This window comes from Thamnophis sirtalis, unplaced genomic scaffold, assembly GCF_051295495.1.
Source record: "Thamnophis sirtalis isolate CommonGarterSnake01/CBP01778 unplaced genomic scaffold, rThaSir2_p1.2 scaffold_5, whole genome shotgun sequence".
Lineage (NCBI taxonomy): Eukaryota > Metazoa > Chordata > Lepidosauria > Squamata > Natricidae > Thamnophis > Thamnophis sirtalis.
The window spans coordinates 50,614,589-50,631,568 of NW_028261385.1; the positions used below are offsets into that span (position 1 = coordinate 50,614,589).

The 16,980-nt window shown below is 36.2% G+C and overlaps 1 protein-coding gene across 5 annotated transcripts in view; it reads left to right on the forward strand.

Moving 5' to 3' along the window:
• Window positions 1–800: 800 nt before the first annotated feature.
• The window catches only part of APC (APC regulator of Wnt signaling pathway), an 85,322-nt gene continuing 69,142 nt past the window's right edge, over window positions 801–16,980 (forward strand). For 3 of the 5 annotated variants that reach the window (XM_087715806.1, XM_087715810.1, XM_087715809.1), the window contains exons 1-2: window positions 801–1,208; window positions 2,903–2,949. The gene's annotated coding sequence lies outside the window, so the exon portion shown is untranslated. Of the gene's footprint in view, window positions 1,209–1,455; window positions 1,529–2,902; window positions 2,950–16,980 lie in introns of those variants that run through there. The other 2 variants (XM_087715808.1, XM_087715807.1) reach the window with 2 other exon arrangements.

Sequence of the window (16,980 nt, forward strand, 5' to 3'; positions counted from 1 at the left end):
AAAATATAAGCCTAGCATTGCAGTTTGATTTCTGATTCTGTACAAAACACAATCCAGTTATTTTGACTTATTCAGCAAACAATAACTCAGTACAATATATGAATCAGATCATGATATATGCACATCCTTCTATTTTATTTACCATGACATACCTGTAAGAAAACAACACATACGTTTTTAAATAAAGGCAAAATACTAAACAGTTGGATAAGATAATAGGAAGTTTAGATTCTTTATTTGAATAATGGGAATTAGAACCCAACATATCTGGAATGTTCCAGATGTTCACTGACCCTTCAAGATTCTTTTTTGTAGAAAGAACTGAAGAAGCTTCTTAGATGAAAAGCGAAACGTCTTCAGAGAAAAACAGAAAGTCCAGTTGCCTCTTGAAAAGCACCTTTGGGACATTCTGTAGAATTAGTTATCTGCATCACAGACCAACTGCTTTATCTTTATAAGAACCCAAACTCATTTCAACCCTGTTCTTCTCATATACTTTCTCAAACTTTCAAGCTCGTAAACCTAAAAGGGCAGCCGGCGTGCTGACCTCAAACACCGCTCCACACCTCCTTTTCTGCAGCTTCAAGACAAGCCACGAATAAAACGAAGCTCCGCCCCCGCCCGCGCCCTTACTAGCCGCGGGTCTCTTTTCTGTCACACAGCAGGTGTGAGTCAGCGCAGGCGCACTCGGCTCTTTCTTGCTCATCCCGGTTAACCCTACCCAGAAGCAAGCCAAAGCCTTTTCGGAGCTGGGATTTCAAAGTATCGCGCATGCGTCCGAACTAGGCTCCCTAAGCAAGATGGCGGCGGAGAGCTGCTGAGGGAGTTGCAGTGGGGGAAGAAAGGGGGCGGTGACGGCCGCAGGTAGGACTACGGGGAAGGCAAAAAAGGTCGGCGAAAGTCTGATAGCGATTGGAGCAAGAATCGTGCCGAGCGGGGTGGATTTCTCGCTCACTGTGCTCTTCGGAAATGCGGGGTCAAGGTGGCGGGACAAGGGATACTATTGCCCCTTCTGCCCGCTGTCCCCGCCGCTTGTAAGCAGTGTCCCGTAGGGCCTGCCCGGCGCCCCGGATGTGTGGGCGGTCATCTTCTGGTTCCTTGGTGGGGCCGAGTCCCCCGAGCACCGGCCGCGACGGAGGCGGCGGCAGAGTTCGGGGAGCTGCGGAGGCTGCGGCGCCTTTGGGTGTGGAGTGCGACGAGGTGGGCAGGTGAGTGTGTGCCGTCGGCGGCCTCCGTCTCTGGGCGGACATGTGCCTTCTCCCCGGTCACGGCGGCTGCGAAGAACACGGCTGCCTTCCTTTCCTTTTTTTTCTCCACCTTTTTGTCGTCTCTTAGCCTTGGCTTTGGCAGTCTTGAGGTATAGACTTGCCAACCAAAGCGATCCTGCCTTTTAAGGGGCGTTGCGCCTTTTCAGATCCTCCCACTTTTACGGGGATCGCAGACATTATCGCCCCATTGTCTGGCTGGGTTCTGAAAAATCTAAGCATGGCAATTCTGCGCGATTCGGAGACGGGGCTTGACGTTCTTGGTAAATAAATACGATGTACCTGTGGGCTAAAAATAATAATGATACGGAGGGTTGGGGTCCGGTGTCGTCTCGTAAGAAGCTCGTTTCCTGTTTGGGCGACTTCCCCCTAAGCGTTTAACTTAGCCCTCGAAGGGAAACAGGATGCTGGATCGGATAATAGGCTTTTGTTCCCTTCCAGGAATCTTAAGGTTTTCTTATACGGGAGAACCTGGGTAGGGATTTTTAGGAAGAAGGGCCCCGTAGTAAGTTAGATAGTATGGGGTGAGTTGCGTACTGTGAAGGGTAACTAACAGGTGAATTACAGGTGTATACAAAGAAACACTTGTTTAAGAATCTTGTCAAAAAATCTTGTTGGGTACATTTTGAGCTGTAGAATAGGCTTAATGTGGGCACAGTTTGTCTTGATTTGCTATAGTCAGTAATACCTCTATTATTTACGGAAGTGAGGATTTTTAATCTCAGTAACATTCACTTGACTCTTAAAACTTTATCCTTACTATTATGAGGACCCAGATTGTTGGGAGCAATATGCTGATGCTCTTAAACTTAGAGAGGACTATAAAGCACTGTGAAGCAGTATATAAGTCTAAGTGCTATTGCTATTCTCAACTTGAGAGTGGTGATTCCCTTTCCTCTTACAGTTCATATATAAGTTTAATAAAGTAGCAATTTTTATCTGGGTCAGAGCTATTTCAAACATTGTACATCCTAGATAAAATAACTTCTTTGACACCTACAGTGTTTGCCTAATATGAAGATTACTAAATTCCAAGAGGATGTACACCAAACTATTATATTCTTAGTACTTTCTAGTCCTGATGGGTACAATGCACTTAGTTGAAATGATTGTGAGATTTCTATAATTCAATAGTAGCACATGCATACTCTTTAGGTCCTAGGTTCTGTTTTTAGCATCTTCAATCAAACATGAGGAATATCTTATGTTTGAAACTTAGAGAATTATTACCAAATAGAATGAACTGTATTTGGCCGGTATACAGTAGTATCATAGATCTCTTTTATAAAGAAGTTTTATAAAACTCACATGGCCAATAAAAATGCATTTTGAAATAATCTAATGGCAAAGAAAGTAATTCATTTTAATGCAATGTCAGGAGTTGTGATTAATGAACAAATAAGTTTCTAATATCTTTAACCTTGAATTTTAATCTTTATAGAATTATTAGTATTGTAAAGGAACTGAGCTTATTCAGCTGATGGGAAGGGAATGAGATAAGTTGCATTTTATTAAATCAATATATTGGTTCACTGAGTGTCAGTGTTAGAATTATTCAGATTTTTCAAGTTTTCATGATTTTATTGAATCAGGGCTTGTTTGTGCTAATCCTTCCATTACATATTTTGTCTACTTAGATATCATATTGTATGGAGGCAGAGGGAATCTAACTTTCGTTCTTCAGGTAAGTGTAATATTGTGATATATTTGGTGAAGGTTATTCAATGGTGACATCTGTTGTTGGACTACTTTTATTCTTACATTAACTTGCTTTGATGCGATTAATAGTAAGCACTATTGAATGTGCGAATAATATGTTGCTGTTACGTATAGAGTTACCATTAATATGAAAGTTGTTGGAAACTTATAACCCTACGTTACTTCTAATTAATCACTATGTTGCTTGGATGCACAACTAACATAGTTTCTCAGTACTGAACCAAAGTTAAAAATCAGTTTGACTATGACAAGATTTATCTGATACAGTGAGTATTTTGTTTCTGGAAGATTGATCTATTGATAGATGTAGGGTGAATGATAAACATTTAATGGTGTTTCTTTGCTGTAGTGCTATGCCATACACTTTTGAATAACATGAGACAGAGAAAAATTATTTCCACATGATCTTTTCCATTTTTTGTCTCCAAGTTTGTGGCAGCTTTGCATGTCTAACATCATAGATCAATTTCTATCTAGATCTTTCCAGCTGTGAAAAGGGGCTTTCCCATCAACAGCAGTTTATTGACTGTATATAAGGAGTTTTCTGAAAATGTAACTGGGATAACTGAAAATAAATTGCTTATATCCAATCTACATTAGACCATAACCCTAACCCCACCCCCGAGAAACAACATGTCTGCCTTTGAATGGCCTGGACGGTAGGAAAAGTACAGTGGAGCAGGAGAGAGCCCTAGATGAAAAGAGCACAAGGTGCACTTTCCCAAAATGCCTATTGAATCGATTTGCTTAATGATCACACAATTTGGATTTACAACCATTTGCTTTGCTTAACAACCACCATAAAAATGGTCCAAAAATTGTGTCAAGTCAATAGGTGATTCAACCTATGGCACAATAACTTACAATCAAAAGCTGTTATACACCAAGGACTACTTGTATATGTGTTATTTGGTTTTTTTTTGAAGGTGCTGACCCACTGTGTATTATTTGTGTACATTTAATTTTTGTTCCTTTTGAAGCCAGTCCTCCATTTTGAATGTTCCTTTTAGACCTAATTTATTTTAATGATGCTGTCTGAATCTGCAATCACTTCATTTCTCACCCCGATTAGATCACTTAGAAACATATTAAAAAGCATGGTTTCAGTACATATTCTCAGAGAACCTTCCATTTATATCAATTCTTCAATCAGTACCAGCCTATATTATAAATGCTTTCCTTACTTTATATTAACCATCATTGCTGAAGAACTTGAAACAGTACAAAAACATTCCAAATCATCCTTGTTCATTATTTTAAATGTATTTCTAAATGGTTAATAAAACAGGGTTTACATTAACAGAGACAATATGGAGTCTTCTTAAGACTTGCTGCCTGTATATTTGGCAATTTTGTATTTCAGATTTTCACTTTTTGTTGGTAGTCGTAATCCTTTTACAACAAGCTAAAACTATAGTAGAAGGAATGTATAGAATTGTACAACTGTGACTGGCTTTATGGTGACTGAAAGTGATATGTGAATTACTTCCAGTATTACTTCAACTGCATAACATGTAATGTGAGATAATCATTATGACCATTGATGTTCTGATGTAGCATTTTGGATAGATACTCAGCTATGGTGAAAGATACTTTGCCATATTGAGCCAGTATATCAGTCAATTTGTGGAAGAATTTTGAGAGCACTTGGATTTTTCTTCAATTCATAATACTTTTGGAGTAGGGGGAGTATGAAAATTAGGAATTTTCTTATGCTGCCTTTGAACTTTGTGAAAGCTTTTTGCACAATAACAACCAAGGCACAAGTATGGGAATTTTCTTCAATGAGTAAGGTTAGCAAATTAAGATTTTAAAATTATAAAAGAAATTCTTTATACTAACAGTATTTTTTTGGTTTTATTTCATATGTAAGAATTGACTTTTTATTACTTATGTTATAGCCTGTGTGATATTGAATTAATGTGGAACTCTGTATTTCACTAACTTTTTGTTGCCAGCTCAAGTGGCAGCTCACTAATTAGATGTCATTGTTAGACCTTGAGAACTGGAGTTGGTTCATGAAGTTTTTTCCAAAAATGTTTCAAGTGTAAATGCATTTAAAAGAGTAAATTGAATGGGGGAAAAAGTTCTTGTCCTCTTTAAGCAGTGAGTTTGTGTATCTCTCTGTTAGCATGAAAAAGTAGGTCTTTATGCTATTATTTCTACTGAGGAACAAAATGTCTTAACTTCAGCTATTGAAATACTTGCTTCAGAAAAGTCTTTGGTTGTATTACATTAAATTAGTAATTGTATAAAGATTAAAATTGGGTGTATTTTATAGCATTAATGTATAATATTGCTTTAAATATAAATTTTAATTTTATGTTTTATAAATACATCTACCTATATATCAAAACTGGCCCTGAAATAGTTAACTAAATGGCAGAAAATATTAGGTTGAAGACTGAGTTAAGTCTACTCAGTTAAGTTTTTCCCCCCAATGATAATAACTGGTATTTTCTCAATTATTTATGTATTGAATCACTTTATCTTCATTTTAAAGTAAGACTGTCATATAAAAAAGTATGTAATTATTAGTGTAGCGCTACAGCTGGTCCCAGTTATTTCTACTATTTGTGCATAAAATTAATTTTATCTTGTTTACATTCCCAGCTTCTATCACTGCAGTTGCCACATACTTGATGTAGATGTAATATATGTATATTTTATGCTAGTGGTTGTTTTCACATTATTGCAGACTGAACCCACTGGACCTGGCAATAATATTTGCATTCCATTTGTGTTATAAAATGAAATGGCTAATTATGTTCTTTTGGCAAGTTTGAAAACATCACTGTTTCTGCCTTTAATTAAATTTTTCTGATAAGAAGCTTTTTCATGTTTTCTATTCATAAATTAATTTCTTGTATGAAGTTAGAATTCAAAATATTTCAGAATTTAGAATGGAGCATAATTAGTTATATAGGCAAGACAGGGTTCTCTTGTAATTTGACTGTGATTGCAAATAAGCACAAATCTGAATTATTACCACAAATACAAATCAATATATTTTATCTAATTTGTTTTCAAGCCATATTAGATAATATAAAATTATTTTTGTAAATAACTGACAAATGCAAGAAAACTTTTTCATATATTTTGTTTCCTTTTCTTTTCTGTGGAAAACTCAGTGATATCACATCTTGTTTTAAAATATATTATTACACTTTTAAAATAGAATTCTTGAAATAGTAACCATTTGATGACAATTCTTGCCATTTGAAAAATTCCCTGTTTTTCATTCCTATCAGGTGGATTATCATACCTAGATTTATTTATTTACTTACTTATTTATTTATTTATTATTAAAATAAATATCATACCTAGATGTTTGATTAGTGCAATTAAATATAAACAGTTGGATTCAGATTCAGCACCTTTGCCCCCCCCCTGGCTTGGCACCTTTGGGATACCGCTAGGTCGGTGAGTGGTGCTCCGCCTGGCCTGAGGAGGGGTTGCCCATCAGGCCGTTTTTCCCCCTCTGGGGTGCTGGGGAGGCCATATTTGCTTTCCCCAGGCTCCTAGAAAGCCTCTGGAGCCTGGGGAGGGCAAAAACCAGGTCTATCATGTGCCAAAAGTGGGGGGGGGAGTCGCATATATGCATGTGGGGGGTGTCACGCATAGAATTATGGGTGTGGACACATCCGAGCAGGACCCCCCCTGTGCGTTCCCCACTTTTGGCCCGTGATGGCAAAAATGTCAGCCATCACTGGCCTAGGTCAAAATTGTAAACTGCCTTGAGCTAGTACTTTGCAATCCTGTAACCCCATTTTGCTGGTTCATGGATGTGTCAAACATAAACTTTCCTATTATGTATACACAGTTTTATTTCATTTATAAAATTCTTGAAGCTAATTAGGAATATGCTTTTTATTTTGTAGTGTATTTGATAAAATAATTTTCCAAATAAGTTGGGATTTCAGATAATATATTTTTTTACTGGTACTTGAGGTTTTGTTCCCCAGTCTTTCTCCTTTGGAATTTTGGTAATACACTCTTGGGCCATTGGGAACTTTAGAACTGGAACTGGAGATAACCGCAGTACAACACAGTTTTCATGTTCAAAACCCAAATATATGTCTTTGATTTAATAGGGTTGTGTGAAGCCAACAATTCTGTGAATCTATCTAATTATGGTTTATTCAGAGTGAATCATGGATTTCCATTTGGAAAGATGATCTCTGTGTGATTACTTGTTAATCAGTTTTATTGTGCTGCATGGAGCTTTTTGATAACTGCAAGAATTATACCCTGCATGTAGTTAGTTTGCCTCCCCCCACCAATTGATTCAGAATGATCTTGAAAAGCTATATCAGGTTGAACTTCACTAGTTCTTAGATTGATGATTTGAGATTATCAGTGATATGGGGTCATGGTGGCTCATGTGATATGATGCTGAACCTGCGCTCCACTGAGGACATCAGCTCAGTGGCTTGATTCCTGTGCGCGAATAAACAATGTAGGGACAGGAAAGGTGCCTCCCTGATTGCCTACTGGCATTCAGGCGTCCCACGGGCGCCCACGTGATAACATCACCCCAAAAAATATCCTTTCACAGAGGCAGCCAGCCACATCAGTATCCCTGGCTAACACAAAAAAAACCCAAAGCCCAGTGATACAGGCAAAACTGGAAATTTTGGGGGGAAAAAAAACCTAGCTCAGAAGGATATAACAGCAATCCATGTATGTATTTTTGCAAAAACTTAGACATGTTTATGCAGTCACTAGCTCATTTTAAGAGAAGTATTATCTTTACAATTAACCACACATTATATGTCAAAAAACAAAAACCAGAGTGTTCACCAACAAATTGTTGAGGTTTATGGAATCCAGTTTATATAAGTAATACCTGTTCAATAAAATGTTGTTTTGATGGAGAGGTAGTATAAATAATGTGTTTTGAGAGGTCATTGGGAATATACCAGAGCTACAGACTAGAACAGGGGTGTCAAACTGATGGCCAGATGCGTCATGCACAGGCCACATGCCCCAGTTCTGTGAATGGGGAAAATGTTGCAAAATGTCACCTGACAGCAATGTGATGTGGCGAGTTTGACACTCGAGGACTAAGCCATGAAAGTAATAATACAAAAATACTTGAACTTGCAGACCAATGTTAAACACTTATGAAAAAAGAAATCTGTTGTTATACCAATCGTGCTTTGAGCCCTCAGAGTTATATCTAAAAGACTTCCTTGATTTCTGGAAATACTTAATTTTTCAGATCTAGACACCCTACTAAGCAAAAAACCCACCTTATTTGGAACTGTCTATATACTTAAATGCTACCTTTATAATTTTTAGGTTCTTGATTAGGATTTGAATGATTAGGTTTCAGTCTCGGACAATGAATCTAGCTGTAGACTACCCACATATAATAATCCTCCAATGTGAGGGACTACCTTGATATGGTAGTGGAGCTTGTGTCCTCTTAGGAAGATGATAAATATGCCAGAGGTTCAAGCATACTAAACGGTCTCATCAGAAGAGTCAAAGAAGTGCCTGTGCCATAAACAATATGGTAAAATGTAATTTACAGGAACCTATATTGGACCAGTTTTTGCCCAGGTCAATAAGGACCATGCTAGGTGCATGAGTTCCTGGACTTTTGGTGACAACTGGGCTAACAAGACTTGGGACTGTTGGCTGAGCAACCAGAGCAGCAGTTGCAGAATTACTGGAAGAAAAGTTGCTTGCCCATGGCAAATATTCAAAGACCAAAAACAAACAAATAATGATTTGTTATTGCAAATCACAACAAAGAGAAGAGGATATCTGAAAAGAATGCACCAGTTCTGGAAAGAAAAACATCCAGTAACAGAAATAATAAAACAGAGCTTAGTAGGTCAACCCTGATTTATAATATGAAATAAAGTATTCAGAGGAGTAGAATTGAGAGAGCTGCAAATGTCTACCTAGGGCAAAGAAATCAAATGTTTGCCAAAAGTAGTTTAGACAGTAGAGACAAGCCAGGGGGGAGTTGATAGTAAAGCCAGCATCACTATTGAACTATATTTTCATTTTGAAACCAGGCATCCTTTCCTCCACCTTGTCCTCAGAAAGAACAAAGTCATCTAACTGGAAAAGAAAGAAATGAAGAATAACTGAGCATCTAGAACAGCAGAAAAAAATAACAGAATAATGTTGCCTGCATTGAAATTTGTTACAAACACAGCTTAAGTATTAAAAAATGCCAATACTATATAAGCATCACCAAGTTGCAAGAAACAGATTAACTGATGGGCAGCTTAACTGCCATTATAACTGAATATCTTGGATGCAAAATGTGCAAGGAAGAAAAAAGGTCAATATCAAAATGGATGATCAGGTTGGAAAGTAAGATCATGAAGCAACATCAGATTGCAAGCAAGCTAAAACAGAAGTGAAAGAAGAAAAGCTGAAGAACAAGACCAAGTAACACCTGATCAAGAAATACCTTCTAGAGACAAGAGCAAGGAAGAGCTGGAAATAATAAAGTAACAGATAATAGCCATAGCCAAGAAAATCAACAGGAATGAAGCTCGAATTGCACGCTACAGGCAGTATTTCCAATTTCAGTTAAAACAAAAATATTTCTACCAATCCATCAATGGAGAGACTATAATGAACCAGCTAACACCTTACAAAGAATGCATATGCAGATCTGGGCACAGTTTTGGAACAACCCAAAGTAATACAACATGAATGCAGATTGGATAAAGGAGGTGAAGAGGGAGGGAGGGGTGAAGCTGAAATGACAGAACTTGTAATAACAGCAGAAATGGTGAAGAAAAGGGCAAGGAAAATCAAGGACTGTTCAGCACCAGTTGAAGATGAATTGCATTTATGTACAGTAACTGATCTTCACCCACTCATTGCCAAGCAGTTTAACAAATATTGCAAAGTGGTGAAATTGAAGATTGGTTAATATCTGGCAAAACCTTCCTGATAATGAAAGATCCAACAAAAGATGCACCACTAGGCAACTGTAGGCCAATTACATGGTTATCTGTAACTTTCAGATTATTAACTGGTTTAATAGCTGATGCATCTAATTGCAAATAAACCTTTTCCAACTGACCAGTAAAGAAATTATGCAAACAGTAGTGAGACAAAAGATCAGTTCCTAATGATTTTGGAAAACTGTAAGAAAAATATCCATTTTAATGTAGCTTCAATTGTGATTACAAGAAGGCTCCCCTGCGTCCCTTTGGCTCTTTTTTCACATGACTGAATAATTAAATGCGTGAAAATAATAAGAATCAGTAGAAATATAAGAAGTTTTTTACAAAGATCAATGGTACAATGCAAGATACGGTTGTTAGTCAATGGTGAAAAAACAATAGAGGTTAACATTGAGAGTAGAATCTTTCAAATAGATTCACTATGATTACTACTGTTTGTCATTGCATTTATTTCTCTATCAACAGTACTGAACAAGTTAGTCCATGGCTATCAAACATCAAAATCATCTGCAAGGCTATCTTCTTTAGATGGAGAATCTGTATGGAAAAAAACCATCTGAAATAGAATTGTTGCTCAATACTGCCCCTATATTCAGACAAAATATTACAGTGGAGTTTGGCCTGGACAAATATACCACTTTTAACATCAGCAGGAGAAAAACAGTGAAAACTGAAAGAATCAAGATGACATATTAAAATAACATCAAGAATCTGGATGAAGATGACCATTAGGAATATCTGAGCATCCTTCAAGCTAACAATATCAAGCACACTAAAGTCAAGAAGAAGGTTAGTAATAAATACATCATGAGAGTGGAGATCTTAAAATCCAAACTCATTGGCACAAATGCCATCAAAGTGCTTAGCACCCAGGTAATCCCAGTCATTAGATATAGATGAAATACCGAACTGGACTCAAGCAGACTTAGAAGCACTGGATAAGAAAACAACAACAATAATAATAATTTATGTCCTTCGTCCATGCAATGATTTTGACAAGACTCAATTTACCAAGATACATAGGTGGGCATGGAGGAAGAATATTTGGAGGTCAGTGAAAAAGATTCATTTGAAACTAGTATACAATGAGAGCTTACTGAATACCAGAAAAATTAAATTGCCCATTACCTAAAAACAATAGCAGGCAAAGTCGATAAGGACAAGATCTGGCAATGGCTAAGAGCAGGGAAATTGAAGAAAGGGGCTGATTATGGTGTCACAAAAACAAGCCTTAAGAATAAATGCATATAAAGCCACAATTGAGAAGACAACAACAGATAGCAAAGAAGCTGAAGAAACAATGGGCCATGTAGTTCGCTGCTGCAATAAGATTGCACAGATTGATTATAAACAATAGCATAAGAAAATATCAACAATGGTTTATTGGAATATCTGCAAGCATGAAATGGTGGAGTCACAAATAGAGTAATAGAAAATGAAAAATAAGAAACGGTCTGGACTTTAACATCCAAACAGATAAGCATCTGCTACACAACACTCTTGACATAAAAACTGTTGATAAGAAAGGAAAAGAAACTCTGGATAATGGGTGTGGCAATATCTCGAGACAGCAGAAGAGAAGAGAAATAACTGTAGAAAAGTATGAAAAGACCTGCAAATAGAAGTAGAATGTGGCAAAAAAGGATAGTACCAATAGTAATAGGTGCCTTGGGTGATACTCTAAACAGCTGGAGCACCACTTGAACACATCGGCATTAACAAAATCACCACCAGTCAATTGCAAAAGGTAGCTTTACTTATAACAGCTTACATCCTACAGTGATACCTTTAATATTATTAATCTATGTACCCTGAGTCATTAGGAAATCTAAACATCTGGCTGATTGTACAACCAACCATTATAATAAAAACATACCACAAAGAGCAGTGATAAACAATTTCCACATTGTTGCCAAAAAAATTAGATGGATGTCTCCATAGTCTACTTAAGGAAGACTTTCTTATAAATTATAGCAAACTAAAAATAATTTTGTAAAATATAGACAATGTTGCTTTAAAAACTGTTTTTGTGTTTAACGTTTTAAGCTATTTTAAATTAATTTACCATTATTACAGAAACTTGATTTTATAAATAGGAAATGAAAGCAATTTTTGTTAGCAAGCTATCCTAAATCAGGATCCTGTAATTTAAATTTAAATGGATTAAATTACTGTCAGGATTAGTAATAGAAAACAGACCTGACGTGGCTCTCACTATAATCAAAGGAACTAATTCTTTTCCATAGTAACAATTTGAGTTCATTATCAATTGCCATTAATATAGAAATATTGCTCTGAAAAATCCCATCTTAATGCAGAGATAAATCCTCCAGCTAAATAGGATAAAAGAATTCTGATTTAGATGTTTCTTTTCCCAAGTCCAGCTATTACATTTCCCCTGACTCCATTTTATTTTGTTTTTCTCTTTGCTCTGGAAAGGTTGTGTCCTTTCCTGTTCTCAGTTGACAAGTTACCCCTCCCCTCTCTGTGTAGATTGTCCAAGCAGCAAACTGACAAGAGTCAGGGTGAGTTGGAAAAAGGAAGCGTTGGGTATGAACCATAGTCTTTACATTCTCCGAAACAAGCAGGCCATTGGCTGAATTGGGCTGGGCACCCACGTGATTGGAATGTGGCTGTATTGGCTCTAACTGTAGTGCAGTCATTGAATTCAGGAGGCTACTGGATATTATAGACTGAATGGAGGTGCAGTCCGCATCGGAAATGGGGTAGGTGTACATTGGCATTGTGCTCCTAATAGAAACTAGCATTTGTATCTCTGGCAATGGGCTGATCTATGTATTTGTATTGGCAAATATTAGAGAGGGCAGCCTGGTGGTTTTTACCCGTCTCCTCATTTTGACTTTTACAGAAATGTACGAGAGACAGATTCTTAGCATTATAATCCATGTTTTTGACAAGCTAGAAGAAGGTGGTAATGGTGCACTTAGAAGGCAGTTGAAAAAAAAGATGTCTTTATCGAGAACAAAAGATTGTTTTAAAGGTTTGACATAGAAAACGGGAAAATGGTATCTTAGGAAACGGATAAAGGGCAACAAAGAATGAAACGGATTCATTGCTTAGAGGAACGAGAACTGAGCCCATTGAAATCCTCTGGTTCTCCTTCTCCTCCTCCTCCTCCTCCTCCCTCCTGTCACAGAAGCAGCAGCCAGAGAAAAAGACACAAAGCCACACAGGAGATGCCTTGATGTGAATCTAACAGCCCCGCAAAATAGAGGCTGTAGGGGAAGATGAGGCAAGTATTATAGAAAGCAAATTATTCTAGCTTTGAAATATTTGATTTGACATTGGGAAGCCAGGAAGATTCTGTAATGAAAATGGTGCAAAATCATATGCCTTTGTTACTGACATGATGTGTTAGTGGCACTTCAGCGGTTTGCTGCAGCAGCTTTTGCTTTCTTGCTAAAAAGAAAAAGCTACCTAGAGACAAGAATGTTTCCTGCATTGCTGCAATCAGGAATGTAATAAAGCAGCTGCCACCCGAAAAAAAGCAATTGCTGAAATAGAAAATAAAGATGAATATTGGTCTCTTCATTTTCTTTCATCAACTGAAGCTATCTGACTTATATTCATCATCAAAAAGATTCTGAGAGTTATTCAGTCTTAGATAATATTAATAATAAATAGGAAATGAGATGTTTTCTTCTTTTTTTCTTGTCATATGGTTTTTTAATGTAATAATTAGGTCACCTTAGATATTTCGGTATGGATGAAAAATGAAGAATTTTTCAGTATCAGCAGAATTATAAATCGTAAAGCAATGCAATGTTTTAAAGTAAATGGATAAATTGAAAATAATATTTGGTAACATAAGCAGTAGGTAGCATTTTAGAGGAAATTTGCTGCTTTTGTGGGAAGAGGTGGGTAATCCAGATTATTCTTTAAAATCCGTTATCTACCCTAAATTTAGAAATGCTAATTTTTTTCTACACATGTATGTTTTTATTTTCCTGTTTTTGTTACAGCATTAATTGCATTCATGAGGATTGTCTAATTTTAATTTTGTCAACCAATATTCCTTATTTTAAAAGAATGGGGAGGAAGTCTTAACTATAGTTAGGGCAACCCAGTTGAAATCCATGAGGCTTCAGTCATGAACTGAATAAATGGAATCCAATTGACTTCAACTGGTCTTTAATCTTGAATCTCACCTTCCAAAAAATATGCAAATTAAGACATTCTTTCAAGATAATTAGTTATGATTTTAATAATTATAGTAAAGGGTATAAAATATAACTCGCTATTTAAATAAATTTAAAGGAACAAGACTAAATAACAGTGCTATGTATATTATCTGGTACTGAAATTCCATTGAACTCAATATTATTTTTTTCTTGTTTAACATATAGACGTTTGCACTTGGTATCTATATGAAAAGTGTTGTATGAATACTTTTGTATGAAATGTATTTTGCTATATGTAATTTTAACCATTCAGAATTAAAGATAGTATTACTATATAAATTGGTAGCAGTTCCAAAAGGCTAGCAAATAATAAATACGGCACTTAGTAGTGGTAGATGAAGGGAAAATAATTACTCATAAAGGAGAATATTTGTAGCTTAGGGTTGAAATGGGTGGTTCTTGGTGCTCTCTGATCTTGGTTGTTTTCTTGCAGATGTTTCATTATCCAAAATAGGTAACATCAGTCAAGTGAATAATTTAGGAAATAATCTATTTGGTTTTGTGAGAGTGAACAGAAAGATACATCCTATTAGCATGATATATACCATAGTGCAAAACTAGTTGGGTGTTCTTGCTGCTAATCCTCTATGTGCAAGGAAAATGCAGAAAAATGGGAATCTCAGGAGTCAGAATCAGAATAGAGCTGGAAGGTACTTTGGAGGTCTTCTAGTCCAGCTCACTGCTCAAGCAGGAGATCCTATGCCATTTCAGATAAGTGACTGTCCAGTCTCTTCTTAAAACATCCCATGATGAAGCAGCCACAACCTTTGAAGGCAAGTTGTTCCACTGGTTAATTGTCCTCACTGTTAGGAAGTTTCTCCACAATTCCAGGTTGCTTCTTTCTTTGATTAGTTTTCATCCATTGTTTCTTGTCCTGCCCTCTGGTGCTTTGGAAAATAAATTGACCTCCTCCTCTTTGTGGCAGCCTCTCAAATACTGGAAGACTACTATCATGTCCCCCTAGTCCTTCTTTTCTCTAGACTAGCCAAACCCAAATCCTGCAACTGTTCTTCATATGTTTTAGTCTCCAGGCCTTTAATCATTTTAGTTGCTCTTCTTTGCACTTTTCCCCCAAAGTCTTAATATCTTTTTTGTAATAATGTGACCAAAACAGGTTGCAGTATTCCAGGTGTGGTCTTACTAAGGCTTTATAAAGTGCTTCTAATAATAATGGCATTGATCTGTCACAGAGAAACTACTATTACTTAATTTGGACTGACATTTTAAGCCCCAATCTCACTGACTTTTATGAAAACCTTTATGCTTGAAGAATGGGGAAAATGCAACTCTATTGACCTCTTAGTTGGACTGAATTCATACTGTATTATATGTTGTGAAAACTATAATCAATAATATATAATCACCAAATTGCAGTGAAGAAGACAAAACCTAAGCCATACAATGCAAATGACAAATAATGCTTCCTAATCCTAAACTTTGGAAGCACATGAAGTGCTGACATGGAATACACGTGCAGAACAGCAGAATGATTGACAACATGTTAAATAGCCCTAGAGTGGGGAGTGCTGAAATTCTAGTAAAGTGCTATCTGATGCAGTCATTGCCTCTATTCCCCAGGCATGTTTGCTGCTTCAAGTTAAAGTGCATTCAACCTCCTGTCCTCAATATTCTGCCCTTTGTAATACTCTTTCCATTACTCTTCCATCACTCTCCCCCTCTTCCTACTTGGAGTCCCTTCTATCATTTCTTTAATTTCCTGATATCGCTGCTTCCTCCACTTCTGTCTTCTAGGGCCTGCTCAGTTTACTTGTTGACTGAATGCTCTTCCATTTGTGGCAGTGCATTTCCTCCTTAGTTGCTGCACTTTTTTCTTATTTTTAATCCATTGCTTTCTGCCACCTCCGATTCTCTTTTGTATGTGTGCGTGTCTGTCTGTCTGTCTAAAACTTATTAATAAAAGGGGAAAATAGATGAAGGAAATTTAAAAAGATTTAAAATACCAAAAAGTATGTTGAAAAATAAAAAGGAAATTAAAAAAGAATTATTTAGGTTTCTAATTTCTTCTTTTTTATAATCTCCCACTTTATGCATGTAGACATTTAGGCCTCTTAGAAACCAAACAGTAAGTTAATATACTTGCTATGCTATGTAATGTTTGCATGTATGGAAACCATTCTTGTTTAAATTTGGTTAAACTTCTTGTGTATCTGTATTAGTTTTACCATCACTGTGTATTCTCTAAGGACCAATCAGTTATCATTTGTACAACATTTTGTGCCAATTTTCCTTTAAGTTATTAATTGGTATAATTTTTTTTAGATTTAGTCCATAATTCTTCCCATTTTTGTGTTACAACTATTTCTTTGATATTTTTCATCCATTTTATCATATAATTTATTTGTTTTGTCTTGCATCATATATAAAGTTTATATATGTACCCTAATACATAGTGTTGGTTTTGTGTGATCATTTCAAATTCTTTTTCTTAATATCCTTCTTTCTTTCTTGCCATCTGATTTTATCCTTCCTGCAGTTTGTAAATACATCACCCATGATTTATTCCAGCCTTTATTAGGTAGTCCTTTTCAGTAAATTTGCAGAATTTGAATTAACCATATCTACATATACATTACATTTTTCTTGCTGTAATTATCTGCAACATGAAAAATATTTAAAGGAGAAGCCAGAAATGAAACTGTTGGGCCTATTATTCCCTTTGTAGAATTCCATGCATTTATCAAATTTTGTTTAATAATGTTTTCTTTAACATATTTATCTTCCTTCATATCTCTATACCATAAATATCTATGAAATCTATTAGGCAAGCCAAATATTTCCAGAATTGCTATTCTGTATTTGGGAATTTTATTCATTGTAATATTCATGACA